At 41.7% G+C, this 19,196-nt stretch overlaps 2 non-coding genes across 2 annotated transcripts; both read right to left on the reverse strand.

Annotated features, from left to right (window-relative positions):
* Nucleotides 1-2,233: 2,233 nt before the first annotated feature.
* On the reverse strand, nucleotides 2,234-2,417 carry LOC140310798 (U2 spliceosomal RNA). Its single transcript, XR_011916835.1, has one exon. It is a non-coding gene; the product is annotated as a U2 spliceosomal RNA (small nuclear RNA).
* A 307-nt stretch (nucleotides 2,418-2,724) lies between these two features.
* LOC140310711 (U5 spliceosomal RNA) lies at nucleotides 2,725-2,838 on the reverse strand. The gene has a single exon (XR_011916756.1). It is a non-coding gene; the product is annotated as a U5 spliceosomal RNA (small nuclear RNA).
* Between the last annotated feature and the right edge of the window lie 16,358 nt (nucleotides 2,839-19,196).

Here is a 19,196-nt window from a genome sequence, read left to right on the forward strand (position 1 = left end):
CACCTTCCCCATGGTGAGCTTTGCTTGGTTGAGACGCTTGCTCCCCCCCCCCCCCCCCCCCTTGCTCCTCGGCTGACCAAGTAGGAACAATCGGGCCCTATTCGATGGCTGCCTTGTCTTCTACTCTGTGCAAAAGACAAGGCAGCAACAAAAACACCACGGGAAAATCGTATTGAGGCTTTGTTCTGACCGCTCATTCGGTGTCGCGTTTCTTTCAAGCAATTCTCCCGGTTAGCCCGCACTCGGCTCGCTCCCAGAGCCGTGTTAAAGTCTACTTCGCATTCACTCTCTTTTCTCAGCAGACTCTTGGGAGTTTATCAATAAAATGAATTCCTTCACTCAAACTATGTTAAAACTGCTTTGTCCTTCATATTTACCATGTCTTGAAAGATTTAAACAAAAAAACCAACGTTGTACTTTGCAGTAAAAGAAATAGCAAATCTAAAGTTTCAGGAATCCGAGAATAAGCTTACTTTCATGAGTTCTTCACGATTTCGGATTTTGCTATAAAATGAATTCCTTCACTCAAACTAAATTAAAACTGCTAAACCGCTAATCTGTTACATGTAAGGCAGATGTAAAATTCACCGAATTAGGATTATTCGGTATTCGGCCAATCGAGCTGTAGCAGCTTCGGTAAAAGAGTATAAGTTGAAGAGTTTGTGAATAAAGGTGTGCGCACACATAGTGAGCTGTAGGAAAAAAGGCAGGGAGCAATGCCGGCTGGGGTATATGTTCTTGTATGTTGTCTGACTGTTTGATTTGAATGTGTTGTGTAAGTGTCCTGTTGAATGTTACATGTTTGGGCTTTGACACGCTTCACTGTGGTTGTTAACTGTGTGGTGTGTCCTGAAATGTTATATGTTTGGGCTGTGTGACATGCTTAATGCTTGTCAGTAGCTACCCACTTATTCATATATAGCAACTGACAACGTAAGAAGTCCGGACATACTTTGATAGAGTAGTTGTAGAAGTATCCTTATTGATAATAGATAAACTAATTCATAGTGATAGAACAGTAGATGAACAGGTGCCTGCACATGTCTCACGAAAATAAAATGGGTGTATGATTGCTGACGGCAGAGCAATACTGCCAAACTTATGAGTTCTTGTGGCAAACTTGATTCAGTGTCTTGACGTGTATACGCTGTTTCGCTGACTTGATTGTCACAAGAAACAAAGTGTGTTTGATAAGATCCGACCATTTTATTACGGGAGGATCAGTAGGTATGGATTCTGATGTGACTGATAAACCCATTCGTATCTTAAGCACAATCTAATACGTGAGACAACGCCCTGGCACACGATAAAAAAAAAAAGAGAGAGCGGTTTTGTGTCCCCAGAGTCCATAATGTAGAAAAGAGAGAAAAAAGCCTTTCTGATTTGGTGTGTGTGCTCATAGTGCAGAGTGTAGAGAAAAAAAAGCCGTTTTGGTGTCACGGGTGTTGTGACTTACACACACACATTTCTAAATTGAGAAAGGAAATTATTTTAGAGGAAGCACTAGAGTTTAGATCCCACATTTGTTGATAGGCATTCATTTATTTCTTCACTTCTGATAAAAATGATAAGACTGACCTAAAGAATTGGAGGCCCATCACACTTTTAAACTTTGACTGTAAACTTTTTAGCAAGGTTTTAACGACACGGATGTCCTCTGTTTTAGAGGAGGTAATTCACCCAGACCAGGCTTGTGCCATCTCAGAGAGACAACTCACCGACAGCCTCGTACTGATTCGAGACATCATTGATTACGCTAGAGACAGAAACACCCGGCTTGTCATCTTAAATTTAGACTTTGAAAAAGCTTTTGATCGGGTCTCGCATCAATATCTCTTTCAGGTGTTGCAGCCATCGAATAGGGCCCGATTGTTCCTACTTGGTGAGATTTGCTTGGTTGAGACGCTTGCTCCCCTCCCTTGCTCCTCGGCTGACCAAGTAGGAACAATCGGGCCCTATTCGATGGCTGCCTTGTCTTTTACTCTGTGCAAAAGACAAGGCAGCCACAAACACCACGGGAACACCGTATTGAGGCTTTGTTCTGACCACTCATTCGGTGTCGCGTTTCTTTCAAGCAATTCTCCCGGTTAGCCCACACTCGGCTCGCTCCCAGAGCTGTGTTAAAGTCTACTTCGCATTCACTCTCTTTTCTCAGCAGATTAAAAGAAAGTTTCATCTTGGGCTCCCTGAAACTTCCATCCTGCACCGCTGTTTGCTTTTTCACAAGAGCAGAGAAGAGCGCACCGTTCCCAGCGGCACTGCAGTACTGGGTCGATGCTTGGAGTGAACGGAGCAAGCTTCTTTTTCAACTCCTATTCTTAAAAATCCATTTAATATGTAGTCCTCGTATAGAGGACATATTAAACTGATAAGAACAGATACTACACTTGATCTTAGCCAAAAGGCCGAGAAGCGATAACTGTCCACTGTTTCAGGTCCGAGGGCCCTTGCTGGCACAATGCGCACTTGTAGCAGTGTTCTTTTTATGGCCATAGGTGGCCAGAGTTTCACGTTGCACCTACGCCCACCCGCTGCACTGAGCACTCTTCAGCCCTTTTAAATGGTATAACTTTGCATCCCGCATGCTCCAGCAAGCACCATTCAAGCAACAACTTTGCACTCCAGCTTCGAACATCGGCACAATCGCAACAAGTAAGGCGACTCTACTCAGAGAAGTCACTCTGCACAGTAACAAGATTTGTTTTGCACAGACAGAAAGGGCTTCACCCGCAAAGGTAAAGCCTGCCAAAAATAGAAACAACTCATTAGTGCTGCTCTCCACGAAAGTCTTTAGTAAAAGGCGAAAGACTTGTATGTTATGAAGAGAAACCAGAGTACGATTATCCGTCACTGCGGGAGCAGGGCATCAGGCTAGTTGGTATAGCCACCTTCCCCATGGTGAGCGTTGCTTGGTTGAAACGCTTGCCCCTGTGCAATCAACAAGGCAGCAACAAAAACACCACGGGAACACCGTATTGAGGCTTTGTTCTGACCGCTCATTCGGTGTCGCGTTTCTTTCAAGCAATTCTCCCGGTTAGCCCACACTCGGCTCGCTCCCAGAGCCGTGTTAAAGTCTACTTCGCATTCACTCTCTTTTCTCAGCAGACTCTTGGGATTTTATCTATAAAATGAATTCCTTCACTCAAACTATGTTAAAACTGCTTTGTCCTTCATATTTACCATGTCTAGAAAGATTTAAACAAAAAAAAAACAACGTTGTACTTTGCAGTAAAAGAAAGAGCAAATCTAAAGTTTCAGGAATCCGAGAATAAGCTTACTTTCATGAGTTCTTCACGATTTCGGATTTTGCTATAAAATTAATTCCTTCACTCAAACTCAATTAAAACTGCTAAACCGCTAATCTGTTACATGTAAGGAAGATGTCAAATTCACCGAAATAGCATCTAAGGGTATTCGGCCAATCGAGCTGTAGCAGCTTTGGTAAAAGAGTATAAGTTGAAGAGTTTGTGAATAAAGGTGTGCGCACACATAGTGAGCTGTAGGAAAATAGGCAGGGAGCAATGCCGGCTGGGGTATATGTTCTTGTATGTTGTCTGACTGTTTGATTTGAATGTGTTGTGTAAGTGTCCTGTTGAATGTTACATGTTTGGGCTTTGACACTTCACTGTGGTTGTTAACTGTGTGGTGTGTCCTGAAATGTTATATGTTTGGGCTGTGTGACATGCTTAATGCTTGTCAGTAGCTACCCACTTATTCATATATAGCAACTGACAACATAAGAAGTCTGGACATACTTTGATAGTAGTTGTAGAAGTATCCTTATTGATAATAGATAAACTAATTCATAGTGATAGAACAGTAGATGAACAGGTGCCTGCACATGTCTCACGAAAATAAAATGGGTGTATGATTGCTGACGGCAGAGCAATACTGCCAAACTTATGAGTTCTTGTGGCAAACTTGATTCAGTGTCTTGACGTGTATACGCTGTTTCGCTGACTTGATTGTCACAAGAAACAAAGTGTGTTTGATAAGATCCGACCATTTTATTACGGGAGGATCAGTATGTATGGATTCTGATGTGACTGATAAACCCATTCGTATCGTAAGCATAATCTAATACGTGAGACAACGCCCTGGCACACAATCAAAAAAAAAAAGAGAGAGGGGTTTTGTGTCCCCACAGTCCATAATGTAGAAAAGAGAGAAAAAAAGCCTTTCTGATTTGGTGTGTGTGCTCACAGTGCAGAGTGTAGAGAAAAGAGAGAAAAGAAAGCCGTTTTGGTGTCACGGGTGTTGTGACTTACACACACACATTTCTGAATTGAGAAAGGAAATTATTTTAGAGGAAGCACTAGAGTTTAGATCCCACATTTGTTGATAGGCATTCATTTATTTCTTCACTTCTGATGAAGTTTCAACAATAAACAACAAACTTTGTATGATGAGAAAGAACCAGACTCATTCTTCAGGAATCCGAAAATAAGCTCTATTTTACGAGTTATGCACGAATTCGGATTCTCCTATAAAACGAATTCCTTAACTCTAACCAAGTTAAGACTGCTTTGTCCTTCATATTTATTCATGTCTAATCAAGTTTCAACGATAAACAACGTTGTACTTTGTAGAATGAGAAAGAACTTCTTCAGCAATAAGCATCTCTCGACATATGACGAAATACAGATTTTGCTATAAAATTAATTCCTTCTATCAGCCTGACTTAAAACTGTTTGTCCTCCTTATTTATCCACTTCAAATCAAGTTTCAACAATTAAAAAAATGTTGTAGTTTGAGAAAAAACAACTTAATCTTAAGCAATCAGTAGGGTAAGAAAGGATAAGAAAAGGTGCAAATGCCAACCATACATCACTAAAAGGTGGAGCGGAAGTATTCGGCTGCAAGTAGGTGCGAATGCCTGACAATGTATGATCAAAAGAGAGAGCGGAGGTTTTCGGCTGCAAGGTCTGAATGTCCAACCATAATTTGTAAAAACAGGGGAAGAAAAGGCTCGAAAGCCCGACTATACACCATCAAAAGCGGGAGCGGAGGTGTTCGGCTGCAAGTAGGTGTGAATGTTCGACCATAATTTGTAAAAAGCGGGTAAGAAAAGGTTCGAATGTCCGACTATATATTAACCAAAGCAGGAGGAGAGGTCTTCGGATAAGAGTGGGTGAGAATTTACAACCATAATCTATAAAATGCGGTGAAAAAAAAGGTGTGAATACCCCATAGAACACTAAAAGGTAGAGCGGAAGTGTTCGGCTGCAAGAAGGTGTGAATGTCTGACCATAGTTTGTAAAAAGCGGGTAAGAAAAGGTTCGAATGCCCGAACATACACCATCAAAGGAGGGAGCGGAGGTGTTCCGCTGTAAGAAGGTGTGAATGTCCGACCATAGTTGGCAAAAAGCAGGTAAGAAAAGGTTAAAATACCCGACTGTACAAAATCAATAGCGGGAGCGGAGTTGTTCGGCTACAAGAAGGTGTGAAAGTCCGACCATGGTTTGTAAAAACTGGGGAAGAAAAGGTGCGAATGCCCGACAATGTATGATCAAAAGAGGGAGCGGAGGTTTTCGGCTGAAACAAGGTCTGAATGTCCATCCATATTTTGTAAAAATCTGGGAAGAAAAGGCTCGAATGCCCGACTATATACCATCAACAGCTGGAGCGGAGGTGTTCAGCTGCAAGAAGGTCTGAATGTCCATCAATAATTGCTAGAAAACATGGAAGAGAATTTTAGAATATCAAACCGCACATGATCATAAGCGGGAGAGGAGGTGTTCAAATGCAAGAAGGTGTGAATGTCCACCCATAATTACTGCAAAATGGGTAAGAAAAGGTACGAATGCCCAACCATACATGATCCTAACAGGGAGCGGAGGTGTTTGGCTGCGACAAGGTGTGTATGTCCACCCATAATCAATGAAAAGCGGGCAACAAGTAGGTTTGAATACCCATCATCAAAAGCAGGAGTGGATGTGTTCGGCTACAAGAAGGTTTAAATGTCTGACCATAGTTTGTAAAAAGCGGGTAAGAAAAGGTTCGAATGCCCGAACATACACCATCAAAGGAGGGAGCGGAGGTGTTCCGCTGTAAGAAGGTGTGAATGTCCAACCATAATTGGCAAAAAGCAGGTAAGAAAAGGTTAAAATACCCTATTGTACACAATCAATAGCGGGAGCAGAGTTGTTCCGCTACTAAAAGGTGTGAAAGTCCGACCATGAATTGTAAAAAGCGGGTAAGAAAAGGTGCGAATGCCCGACAATGTATGATCAAAAGAGGGAGCGGAGGTTTTCGGCTGAAAGAAGGTCTGAATGTCCATCCATAATTTGTAAAAATCGGAGAAGAAAAGGCTCAAAAGCCCGACTATACACCATCAACAGCTGGAGCGGAGGTGTTCAGCTGCAAGAAGGTCTGAATGTCCATCAATAATTGCTAGAAAACATGGAAGAGAATTTTCGAATATCAAACCGCACATGATCATAAGCGGGAGAGGAGGTGTTAAAATGCAAAAAGGTGTGAATGTCCACCCATAATTACTGCAAAATGGGTAAGAAAAGGTACGAATGCCCAACCATACATCATCAAAAGCAGGAGTGGATGTGTTCGGCTACAAGAAGGTTTTAATGTCCGACCACAGTTTGTAAAAAGCGGGTAAGAAAAGGTTCGAATGCCCGAACATACACCATCAAAAGAGGGAGCGGAGGTGTTCCACTGTAAGAAGGTGTGAATGTCTGACCATAATTGGTAAAAAGCGGGTAAGAAAAGGTGAAAATACCCGACTGTACACAATCAATAGCGGGAGCGGAGTTGTTCGGCTACTAAAAGGTGTGAAAGTCCGACCCTGGTTTGTAAAAAGCAGGTAAGAGAAGGTGCGAATGCCCGACAATGTATGATCAAAAGAGGGAGCGGAGGTTTTCGGCTGCAAGAAGGTCTGAATGTCCAACAATAATTTTGTAAAAACCGGGGAAGAAAAGGCTCGAAAGCCCGACTATACATCATCAAAAGCGGGAGCGGAGGTGTTCAGCTGCAAGAAGGTCTGAATGTCCATCAATAATTGCTAGAAAACATGAAAGAAAATTTTCGAATATCAAACCACACATCATCATAAGCGGGAGAGGAGGTGTTCAGCTGCAAGAAGGTGTGAATGTCCGACCATAGTTTGTAAAAAATGGGTAAGAAAAGGTGCGAATGCTCAACCATACATCATCAAAAGCAGGAGTGGATGTGTTCGGCTAAAAGAAGGTTTGAATGTCCGACCATAGTTCGTAAAATGCGGGTAAGAAAAGGTTCGAATGCCCGAACATACACCATCAAAAGAGGGAGCGGAGGTGTTCCGCTGTAAGACGGTGTGAATGTCCAACAATAGTTGGTAAAAAGCGGGTAAGAAAAGGTTAAAATACCCGACTGTACACAATCAATAGCGGGAGCGGAGTTGTTCGGCTACAAGAAGGTGTGAAAGTCCGACCATGGTTTGTAAAAAGCGGGTAAGAAAAGGTTCGAATGCCCGAATATATACCATCAAAAGCGGAAGCGGAGGTGTTCGGCTGCAAGAAGGTGTGAACGTCCGACCAAAGTTTGTAAAAAGCAGTGAAGAAAAGTTTCGAATATCCAACCAAACATAATCAAAAGCGGGAGCAGAGCTGTTCGACTGCAAGTAGGTGTGAATGTCATATCATAATTTGCAAAAAGCTGATGAGAAAGGGTGAGAATGCCCGACTATACACCATCAAATGCGGGAGCGGAAGTGTTCGGCTGTGAGTAGGTTTGAATGTCAAACCATAACTGCTGAAAAATGTGTTAGAAAAGACTAGAATGCCGGACCATACATCATCAAAAGCGGGAAAAGTGGTGTTCGGCTGCAAGTAGGTGTGAATGTCCAGCCATAATTACTCACAAACCGGTAAGAAAAGGTAGTATTGCCAGACCATACATTATCAAAACAGGGAGCGGAGGTGGTTCAGCTGCAAGGTGTGAATGTCTGACTAAAGTTTATAAAAAGCGGGTAAGACAAGGTGCGAATGCCTGACAATGTATGATCAAATGAGGGAGCGGAGGTTTTCGGCTGCAAGGTCTGAATGTACAACCATAATTTGTAAAAACCGGGGAAGAAAAGGCTCGAAAGCCCGACTATACACCATCAAAAGCGGGAGCGGAGGTGTTCGGCTGCAAGTAGGTGTGAATGTTCGACCATAATTTGTAAAAAGCGGGTAAGAAAAGGTTTGAATGCCCGACTATATATTAACAAAAGCAGGAGGAGAGGTCTTCGGATAAGAGTGGGTGAGAATTTCCAACCATAATCAATAAAATGCGGTGAAAAAAAAGGTGTGAATACCCCATAGAACACTAAAAGGTGGAGCAGAAGTGTTCGGCTGCAAGAAGGTGTGACTGTTTGACTATATTTGGTGAAAAGCAGGTGAAGCAAGGTCTGAATGCCCAACCTTACATCATCAAAAACGAGATCAGAGGTGTTTGGCTGCAAGAAGGCCATAGTTTGCCAAAAGCGGGTAAGCTGCGAATGACCGACTAAATATCAACAAAAGTGGGGGCGGAGGTCTTCGGATGCAAGTGGGTGTTAATATCCCACCATACAAGTATGGTGGAGAGGAAGCTGTGAATGGCCGACCATAGTAAAAAGCGGGTGAGAAAAGGTGCGAATGTCCAATCATACATGATCAAAACAGGGAGCGGAGGTGTTTGGCTGCGACAAGGTGTGTATTTCCACCCATAATTAATGAAAAGCGGGCAACAAGTAGGTTTGAATACCCATCATCAAAAGCAGGAGTGGATGTGTTCGGCTACAAGAAGGTGTGAAAGTCCGACCATGGTTTGTAAAAACTGGGGAAGAAAAGGCTCGAAAGCCCGACTATACACCATCAAAAGAGGGAGCGGAGGTGTTCAGCTTCAAGACGGTCTGAATGTCCATCAATAATTGCTAGAAAACATGAAAGAAAATTTTCGAATATCAAACTGCACATGATCATAAGCAGGAGAGGAGGTGTTCAGCTGCAAGAAGGTGTGAATGTCTACCCATAATTACTGAAAAATGGGTAAGAAAAGGTGCGAATGCCTAACCATACATCATCAAAAGAGGGAGCGGAGGTGTTCCGCTGTAAGACGGTGTGAATGTCCGACCATAGATGGTAAAAAGCGGGTAAGAAAAGGTTAAATTACCCGACTGTACACAATCAAAAGAGGGAGCGGAGTTGTTCAGCTAAGAGAAGGTGTGAAAGTCCGACCTTGGTTTGTAAAAAGCGGGTAAGAAAAGGTTCGTATGCCCGAATATACACCATCAAAAGCGGAAGCGGAGGTGTTCGGCTGCAAGATATTGTGAACGTCCGACCAAAGTTTGTAAAAAGCAGTTAAGAAAAGGTTCGAATATCTAACCAAACATAAGAATGAGTCTTTTCCGCTGTAGAATGCCCGACTATAGACCATCAAATGCTGGAGCGGAGGTGTTCGGCTCTGAGTAGGTGTGAATGTCCGACCATAATTGCTGAAGAATGTGTTAGAAAAGGTAAGAATGCTGGACCATACATCATCAAAAGCGGTAGAGGTGGTGTTCGGCTGCAAAAAGGTGTGACTGTTCGACAAAAGTTTGTAAAAAGTGGGTAAGACAAGGTGCGAATGCCTGACAATGTATGATCAAAAGCGGGAGCGGAGGTGTTCAGCTGCAAGAAGGTCTACATGTCCATCAATAATTGCTAGAACACATGAAAGAAACTTTTCGAAAATCAAACCGCACATGATCATAAGTGGGATAGGAGGTGTTCAGCTGCAAGGTGTGAATGTCCACCCATAATTCCTGAAAAATGGGCAAAAAAAAGGTGTGAATGCCCAACCATACATCATCAAAAGCAGGAGTGGAAGTGTTCGGCTACAAGAAGGTGTGAACGTCCAACCAAAATATGTAAAAAGAAGTTAAGAAAAGGTTCGAATATCCAACCAAACATAATCAAAAGCGGGAGCAGAGCTGTTCGACTGCAAGTAGGTGTGAATGTCCAGCCATAATTACTCACAAACGGGGGAAGAAAAGGTAGTATTGCCAGACCATACATAATCAAAACAGGGAGCGGAGGTTCAGCTGCAAGGTGTGAATGTTTGACTATAGTTTGTAAAAAGCGGGTGAGACAAGGTGCGAATGCCCAACAATGTATGATCAAAGAGAGAGCGGAGGTGTTCGGCTGCAAGGTCTGAATGTCCAACCATAATTTGTAAAAACCGGGTAAGAAAAGGCTCGAAAGCCCGACTATACATCATCAAAAGCGGGAGCGGAGGTGTTCAGCTGCAAGAAGGTGTGAATGTTCGACTAAAGTTTGTAAAAAGCTGGTAAGACAAGGAGCGATGTCCCGACATTGTATGATCAAAAGCGGGAGCGGAGGTGTCCAGCTGTGAGTAGGTGTGAATGTCGGACCATAATTGCTGAAAAATGTGTTAGAAAAGGTAAGAATACTGGACCATACATCATCAAAAGCGGGATAGGTGGTGTTCGGCTGCAAGAAGGTGTGAAAGTCCGACAATGGTTTGTAAAAAGCGGGTAAAAAAAGGTTCGAATGCCCGAATATACATCATCAAAAGCGGAAGCGGAGGTGTTCGGATGCAAGAAGGTGTGAACGTCCGACCAAAGTTTGTAAAAAGCAGTGAAAAGCGAGAAAAAGCATTTCGTGAGTTCTGCATGATTTGGGATTTTGCTTATAAAATGCATTACTTCACTCAAACTATGTTAAAACTGATTTGTCCTTCATATTTACCATTTCTAGAAATATTTAAACAAAAAAACAACGTTGTACTTTGCAGTAAAAGAAAGAGCAAATCTAAAGTTTCAGGAATCCGAGTATAAGCCTGCTTTCATGAGTTCTGCACGATTTCGGATTTTGCTATAAAATGAATTGCTTTGCTCAAACCAAGTTAAAACTGCTTTGTCCGTCCATATTCATCAATGTCTAGATCGACTTCAACAAAGAAAAACATTGGACTTTGCAGTAGAAGAAGTTGAAATCCATCTACACATTGATAAATATGAAGGACAAAGCAGTTCCCACTTGCCCATAAGAAAATAAGCTTATTCTCGGATTCCTGATCCTTCAGTTTTGCTCTTTCTTCTACTGCAAAATACAATGTTGTTCTTTGTTGAAGTCGATCTAGACATTGATAAATATGAAGGAAAAAGCAGTTTTAACTTGGTTTGAGTGAATGAATTCATTTTATACATAAAATCCGAAATCGTGCAGAACTCATGAAAATAAGCTTATTCTCGGATTCCTAAAACTTTTGATTGGCTCTTTCTTTTACTGCAAAGTACAACGTTGTTTTTTTGTTTAAATCTATCGAGACATTGATAAATATGAAGGTAAAAGCCGTTTTAACATAGTTTGAGTGAAGGAATTGATTTTATAGATAAAATCCCAAATCATGCAGAACTCCTCAAAAGGGGCGTATGGCTTAATCACAAGTGTGGTTCTTTCTCATTCAGGGTAGTATGAGGAAGTTTATGCTTGAAATATATGTAGAAATGGGTACATATGAAGGACAAAGCAGTGTTAACTTAGTTTGAGTGAAGGAATTCATTTTATACATAAAATCCCAAATCATGCAGAACGTATGAAAAGAAGCTTATTCTCGGATTCCTGATCCTTCAGTTTTGCTCTTTCTTCTACTGCAAAATACAATGTTGTTCTTTGTTGAAGTCGATCTAGACATTGATAAATATGAAGGAAAAAGCAGTTTTAACTTGGTTTGAGTGAATGAATTCATTTTATACATAAAATCCGAAATCGTGCAGAACTCATGAAAATAAGCTTATTCTCGGATTCCTAAAACTTTTGATTTGCTCTTTCTTTTATTGCAAAGTACAACGTTGTTTTTTTGTTTAAATCTATCGAGACATTGATAAATATGAAGGTAAAAGCCGTTTTAACATAGTTTGAGTGAAGGAATTAATTTTATAGATAAAATCCCAAACCATGCAGAACTCCTCAAAAGGGGCGTATGGCTTAATCACAAGTGTGGCTCTTTCTCATTCAGGGTAGTATGAGGAAGTTTATGCTTGAAATATATGTAGAAATGGGTACATATGAAGGACAAAGCAGTGTTAACTTAGTTTGCGTGAAGGAATTAATTTTATACATAAAATCCGAAATCGTGCAGAACTCATGAAAATAAGCTTATTCTCGGATTCCTAAAACTTTTGATTTGCACTTTCTTTTACTGCAAAGTACAACGTTGTTTTTTGTTGAAATCTATCTAGACATTGATAAATACCAGCCGAAACTCTGCTGCCGCTTTTGATAATTTATGGTTGGGCATTCTTACCTTTTCTTACCCGCTTTTTACAAATTATGATCTGACATTCACACCTACTTCCAGTCGAACAGCTCTGCTCCCGCTTTTGATTATGTTTGGTTGGATATTCGAACATTTTCTTAATGCTTTTTACAAACTTTGGTCGGACGTTCACACCGTCTTGCAGCCGAACACCTCCGCTTCCGCTTTTGATGGTGTATAGTCGGGCATTCAAGCCTTTTCTTACCCACCTATTACTTACTATGGTTGGACATTCAAACCTTCTTGTAGCCGAACACATCCGCTCCTGCTTTTGATGATGTATGATTTGGCATTCGCACCTTTTCTTACCCATTTTTCAGTAATTATTGGTCGGACATTCAGACCTTCTTGCACCTGAACACCTCTGCTCCCGCTTTTGATGGTGTATAGTCGGGCTTTCGAGCCTTTTCTTCCCCGATTTTTACAAATTATGGTTGGACATTCAGACCTTGCAGCCGAACCACCTCCATTCCCTGTTTTGATCATGTGTGGTCTGGAAATACTACCTTTTCTTCCCCTGTTTGTGAGTAATTATGGCTGGACATTCACACCTACTTGCAGCCGAAAAACCACCTCTCCCGCTTTTGATGATGTATTGTCCGGCATTCTCGTCTTTTCTATCACATTTTTCAGCAATTATGATCTGACATTCACACCTACTTGCAGTCGAACAGCTCTGCTCCCGCTTTTGATGGTATATATTCGGGTATTCGAACCTTCTCTTACCCGCTTTTTACAAACCATGGTTGGACTTTCATACCTTCTTGTAGCTGAACAACTCCACTCCTGCTTTTGATGATTTATGGTTGGACATTCGCATCTTTTCCTACCCATTTTTCAGTAATTATGGGTGGATATTCACATCTTCTTGCAGCTGAACACCTCCTCTCCCGCTAATGATCATGTAAGGTTTGATATTCGAAAATTTTCTTTCATGTTTTAAATGAATTATTAATGGAAATTCACACCTACTTGCAGCCGAACACCACCTCTCCCGCTTTTGATGATGTATGGACCGGCATTCTTACCTTTTCTAACACATTTTTCAGCAATTATGGTTGGAGAATCACACCTACTCACAGCCGAACAACTCCGCTACCGCATTTGATGGTGTATAGTCGGGATTTCTCACCCTTTCTCATCAGCTTTTTGCAAATTATTCTCTGACATTCACACCTACTTGCAGTCGAACAGCTCTGCTCCCGCTTTTGATTATGTTTGGTTAGATATTCGAACCTTTTCTTAACTGCTTTTTTAAAAACTTTGGTCGGACGTTCACACCTTCTTGCAGCCGAACACCTACGCTTCCGGTTTTGATAGTGTATATTCGGGCATACGAACCTTAACTTACCCGCTTTTTACAAACCATGGTCGGACTTTCACACCTTCTCTTAGCTGAACAACTCCGCTCCCTCTTTTGATTGTGTACAGTCGGGTATTTTAATCTTTTCTTACCCGCTTTTTACCAACTATGATCGGACATTCACACCGTCTTACAGCGGAACACCTCCGCTCCCTCTTTTGATGGTGTATGTTCGGGCATTCGAACCTTTTCTTACACGCTTTTTACAAACCAGGGTCGGACTTTCACACCTTTTAGTAGCCGAACAACTCCGCTCCCGCTATTGATTGTGTACAGTCGGGTATTTTAACCTTTTCTTACCCGATTTTTACCAACTATGGTCGGACATTCACACCGTCTTACAGCGGAACACCTCCTCTCCCGCTTATGATCATGTACGGTTTGATATTCGAAAATTTTCTTTCTTGTTTTAAAGCAATTATTGATGGACATTCAAACCTTCTTTTCGATGGTGTATAGTCGGGCTTTTGAGCCTTTTCTTACCCGATTTTAACCAACTATGGTCGGACATTCACACCGTCTTACAGCGGAACACCTCTGCTCCCGCTTTTGATGGTGTATAGTCGGGCATTCGAACCTTTTCTTACCCGCTTTTTACAAACTATGGTGGGACATTCAAACCTTCTTGTATCCGAAAACCTCCGCTCTCTCTTTTGATCATACATTGTCGGACATTCGCACCTTTTCTTACCCGCTTTTTACAAACCATGGTCGGACTTTCACACCTTCTTGTAGCCGAACACATCCGCTCCCGCTATTGATTGTGTACAGTTGGGTATTCAAACCTTTTCTTACCCGCTTTTTCCAAACTATGGTCGGCTATTCACAGCTTCCTCTCCACCATACTTGTATGGTTGGATATTCACACCCACTTGCATCCGAAGACCTCTGCCCCAAATTTTGTTGATATTTAGTCGGACATTCGCACCTTACCCGATTTTGGCAAACTATGCACTTCTTGCAGCCAAACACCTCTGATCTCGCTTTTGATGATGTAAGGTTGGGCATTCAGACCTTGCTTCACCTGCTTTTCACCAAATATAGTCGGACATTCACACCTTCTTGCAGCCGAACACTTCCGCTCCACCTTTTAGTGTTCTATCACACCTTTTTTTCACCGCATTTTATACATTATGGTCGGAAATTTTCAACCACTCTCATCCGAAGACCTCTCCTCCCGCTTTCTTTAATATATTTGAACTTTAGTCGGACGTTCAAACCTTCTTGCAGCTGAACCACCTCCGCTCCCTGTTTTGATCATATATGGTCTGGCAATACTACCTTTTCTTACCCGTTTGTGAGTAATTATGGCTGGACATTCACACCTACTTGCAGCCGAACACAACCTCTCTCGCTTTTGATGATGTATGGACCGGCATTTTAACCTTTTCTAACACATTTTTCAGCAATTATGGTCGGAGATTCACACCTACTCACAGCCGAACAACTCCGCTACCGCATTTGATGGTGTATAGTCGGGATTTCTCACCCTTTCTCATCAGCTTTTTGCAAATTATTCTCTGACATTCACACCTACTTGCAGTCGAACAGCTCTGCTCCCGCTTTTGATTATGTTTGGTTAGATATTCGAACCTTTTCTTAACTGCTTTTTTAAAAACTTTGGTCGGACGTTCACACCTTCTTGCAGCCGAACACCTACGCTTCCGGTTTTGATAGTGTATATTCGGGCATACGAACCTTAACTTACCCGCTTTTTACAAACCATGGTCGGACTTTCACACCTTCTCTTAGCTGAACAACTCCGCTCCCTCTTTTGATTGTGTACAGTCGGGTATTTTAATCTTTTCTTACCCGCTTTTTACCAACTATGATCGGACATTCACACCGTCTTACAGCGGAACACCTCCGCTCCCTCTTTTGATGGTGTATGTTCGGGCATTCGAACCTTTTCTTACACGCTTTTTACAAACCAGGGTCGGACTTTCACACCTTTTAGTAGCCGAACAACTCCGCTCCCGCTATTGATTGTGTACAGTCGGGTATTTTAACCTTTTCTTACCCGCTTTTTACCAACTATGGTCGGACATTCACACCGTCTTACAGCGGAACACCTCCTCTCCCGCTTATGATCATGTACGGTTTGATATTCGAAAATTTTCTTTCTTGTTTTAAAGCAATTATTGATGGACATTCAAACCTTCTTTTCGATGGTGTATAGTCGGGCTTTTGAGCCTTTTCTTACCCGATTTTAACCAACTATGGTCGGACATTCACACCGTCTTACAGCGGAACACCTCTGCTCCCACTTTTGATGGTGTATAGTCGGGCATTCGAACCTTTTCTTACCCGCTTTTTACAAACTATGGTGGGACATTCAAACCTTCTTGTATCCGAAAACCTCCGCTCTCTCTTTTGATCATACATTGTCGGACATTCGCACCTTTTCTTACCCGCTTTTTACAAACCATGGTCGGACTTTCACACCTTCTTGTAGCCGAACACATCCGCTCCCGCTATTGATTGTGTACAGTTGGGTATTCAAACCTTTTCTTACCCGCTTTTTCCAAACTATGGTCGGCTATTCACAGCTTCCTCTCCACCATACTTGTATGGTTGGATATTCACACCCACTTGCATCCGAAGACCTCTGCCCCAAATTTTGTTGATATTTAGTCGGACATTCGCACCTTACCCGATTTTGGCAAACTATGCACTTCTTGCAGCCAAACACCTCTGATCTCGCTTTTGATGATGTAAGGTTGGGCATTCAGACCTTGCTTCACCTGCTTTTCACCAAATATAGTCGGACATTCACACCTTCTTGCAGCCGAACACTTCCGCTCCACCTTTTAGTGTTCTATCACACCTTTTTTTCACCGCATTTTATACATTATGGTCGGAAATTTTCAACCACTCTCATCCGAAGACCTCTCCTCCCGCTTTCTTTAATATATTTGAACTTTAGTCGGACGTTCAAACCTTCTTGCAGCTGAACCACCTCCGCTCCCTGTTTTGATCATATATGGTCTGGCAATACTACCTTTTCTTACCCGTTTGTGAGTAATTATGGCTGGACATTCACACCTACTTGCAGCCGAACACAACCTCTCTCGCTTTTGATGATGTATGGACCGGCATTTTTACCTTTTCTAACACATTTTTCAGCAATTATGGTCGGAGATTCACACCTACTCACAGCCGAACAACTCCGCTCCCGCATTTGATGATGTATAGTCGGGCATTCTCACCCTTTCTCATCAGCTTTTTGCAAATTATGATCTGACATTCACACCTACTTGCAGTCGAAAAGCTCTGCTCCCGCTTTTGATTATGTTTGGTTGGATATTCGAACCTTTTCTTAACTGCTTTTTACATATTTTGGTTGGACGTTCACACCTTCTTGTAGCCGAACACTTTCACTCCTGCTTTTGATGATGTATGGTTGGGCATTCACACCTTTTTTTTGCCCATTTTTCAGGAATTATGGGTGGACATTCACACCTTGCAGCTGAACACCTCCTATCCCACTTATGATCATGTGCGGTTTGATTTTCGAAAAGTTTCTTTCATGTTTTCTAGCAATTATTGATGGACATGTAGACCATCTTGCAGCTGAACCACCTCCGCTCCCGCTTTTGATCATACATTGTCAGGCATTCGCACCTTGTCTTACCCACTTTTTACAAACTTTAGTCGAACAGTCAACACCTACTTGCAGCCGAACACAACCTCTCTCGCTTTTGATGATGTATGGACCGGCATTCTTACCTTTTCTAACACATTTTTCAGCAATTATGGTCGGAGATTCACACCTACTCACAGCCGAACAACTCCGCTCCCGCATTTGATGGTGTATAGTCGGGCATTCTCACCCTTTCTCATCAGCTTTTTGCAAATTATGATCTGACATTCACACCTACTTGCAGTCGAACAGCTCTGCTCCCGCTTTTGATTATGTATGGTTGAATATTCGAACCTTTTCTTAACTGCTTTTTACAAACTTTGGTTGGACGTTCACACCTTCTTTTAGCCGAACACATGCACTCCTGCTTTTGATGATGTATGGTTGGGCATTCGCACCTTTTTTTTTTACCCATTTTTCAGGTATTATGGGTGGACATTCACACCTTCTTGCAGCTGAACACCTCCTCTCCCACTTATGATCATGTGTGGTTTGATTTTCGAAAATTTTCTTTCATGTTTTCTAGCAATTATTGATGGACATTTAGACCTTCTTGCAGCTGAACACCACCTCTCCCGATTTTGATTATGTATGGACCGGCATTTTTACCTTTTCTAACACATTTTTCAGCAATTATGGTTGGAGATTCACACCTACTCACAGCCGAACAACTCCGCTACCGCATTTGATGGTGTATAGTCGGGCATTCTCACCCTTTCTCATCAGCTTTTTGCAAATTATGATCTGACATTCACACCTACTTGCAGTCGAACAGCTCTGCTCCCGCTTTTGATTATGTATGGTTGGATATTCGAACCTTTTCTTAACTGCTTTTTACAAACTTTGGTTGGACGTTCACACCTTCTTGTAGCCGATTACATGCACTCCTGCTTTTGATGATGTATGGTTGGCATTTGCACCTTTTGTTACCCTCTTTTTATACTGATTGCTGAAGATTAAGTTGTTCTTTCTCAAACTACAATTTTTTTTTAATTGTTGAAACTTGATTTGAAGTGGATAAATAAGGAGGACAAACAGTTTTAAGTCACGCTGATAGAAGAAATTAATTTTATAGCAAAATCTGTATTTCGTCATATGTCGAGAGATGCTTATTGCTGAAGAAGTTCTTTCTCATTCTACAAAGTACAACGTTGTTTATCGTTGAAACTTGATTAGACATGAATAAATATGAAGGACAAAGCAGTCTTAACTTGGTTTGAGTTAATTAATTAGTTTTATAGGAGAATCCGAATTCGTGCTTATTTTCGGATTCCTGAAGAATGAGTCTGGTTCTTTCTCATAATACAAAGTTTGTTGTTTATTGTTGAAACTTCATCAGAAGTGAAGAAATAAATGAATGCCTATCAACAAATGTGGGATCTAAACTCTAGTGCTTCCTCTAAAATAATTTCTTTTCTCAATTTAGAAATGTGTGTGTGTAAGTCACAACACCCGTGACACCAAAACGGCTTTCTTTTCTCTACACTCTGCACTATGAGCACACACACCAAATCAGAAAGGCTTTTTTCACTCTTTTCTACATTATGGACTGTGGGGACACAAAACCGCTCTCTCTCTTCTTTTTTTTTTATCGTGTGCCAGGGCGTTGTCTCACGTATTAGATTATGCTTAAGATACGAATGGGTTTATCAGTCACATCAGAATCCATACATACTGATCCTCCCGTAATAAAATGGTCGGATCTTATCAAACACACTTTGTTTCTTGTGACAATCAAGTCAGCGAAACAGCGTATACACGTCAAGACACTGAATCAAGTTTGCCACAAGAACTCATAAGTTTGGCAGTATTGCTCTGCCGTCAGCAATCATACACCCATTTTATTTTCGTGAGACATGTGCAAGCACCTCTTCATCTACTGTTCTATCACTATGAATTAGTGATCTA

This window comes from Leuresthes tenuis, unplaced genomic scaffold, assembly GCF_036924035.1.
Source record: "Leuresthes tenuis unplaced genomic scaffold, fLeuTen1.0.hap1 SCAF_6, whole genome shotgun sequence".
In the NCBI taxonomy this organism is placed as follows: Eukaryota; Metazoa; Chordata; class Actinopteri; order Atheriniformes; family Atherinopsidae; genus Leuresthes; species Leuresthes tenuis.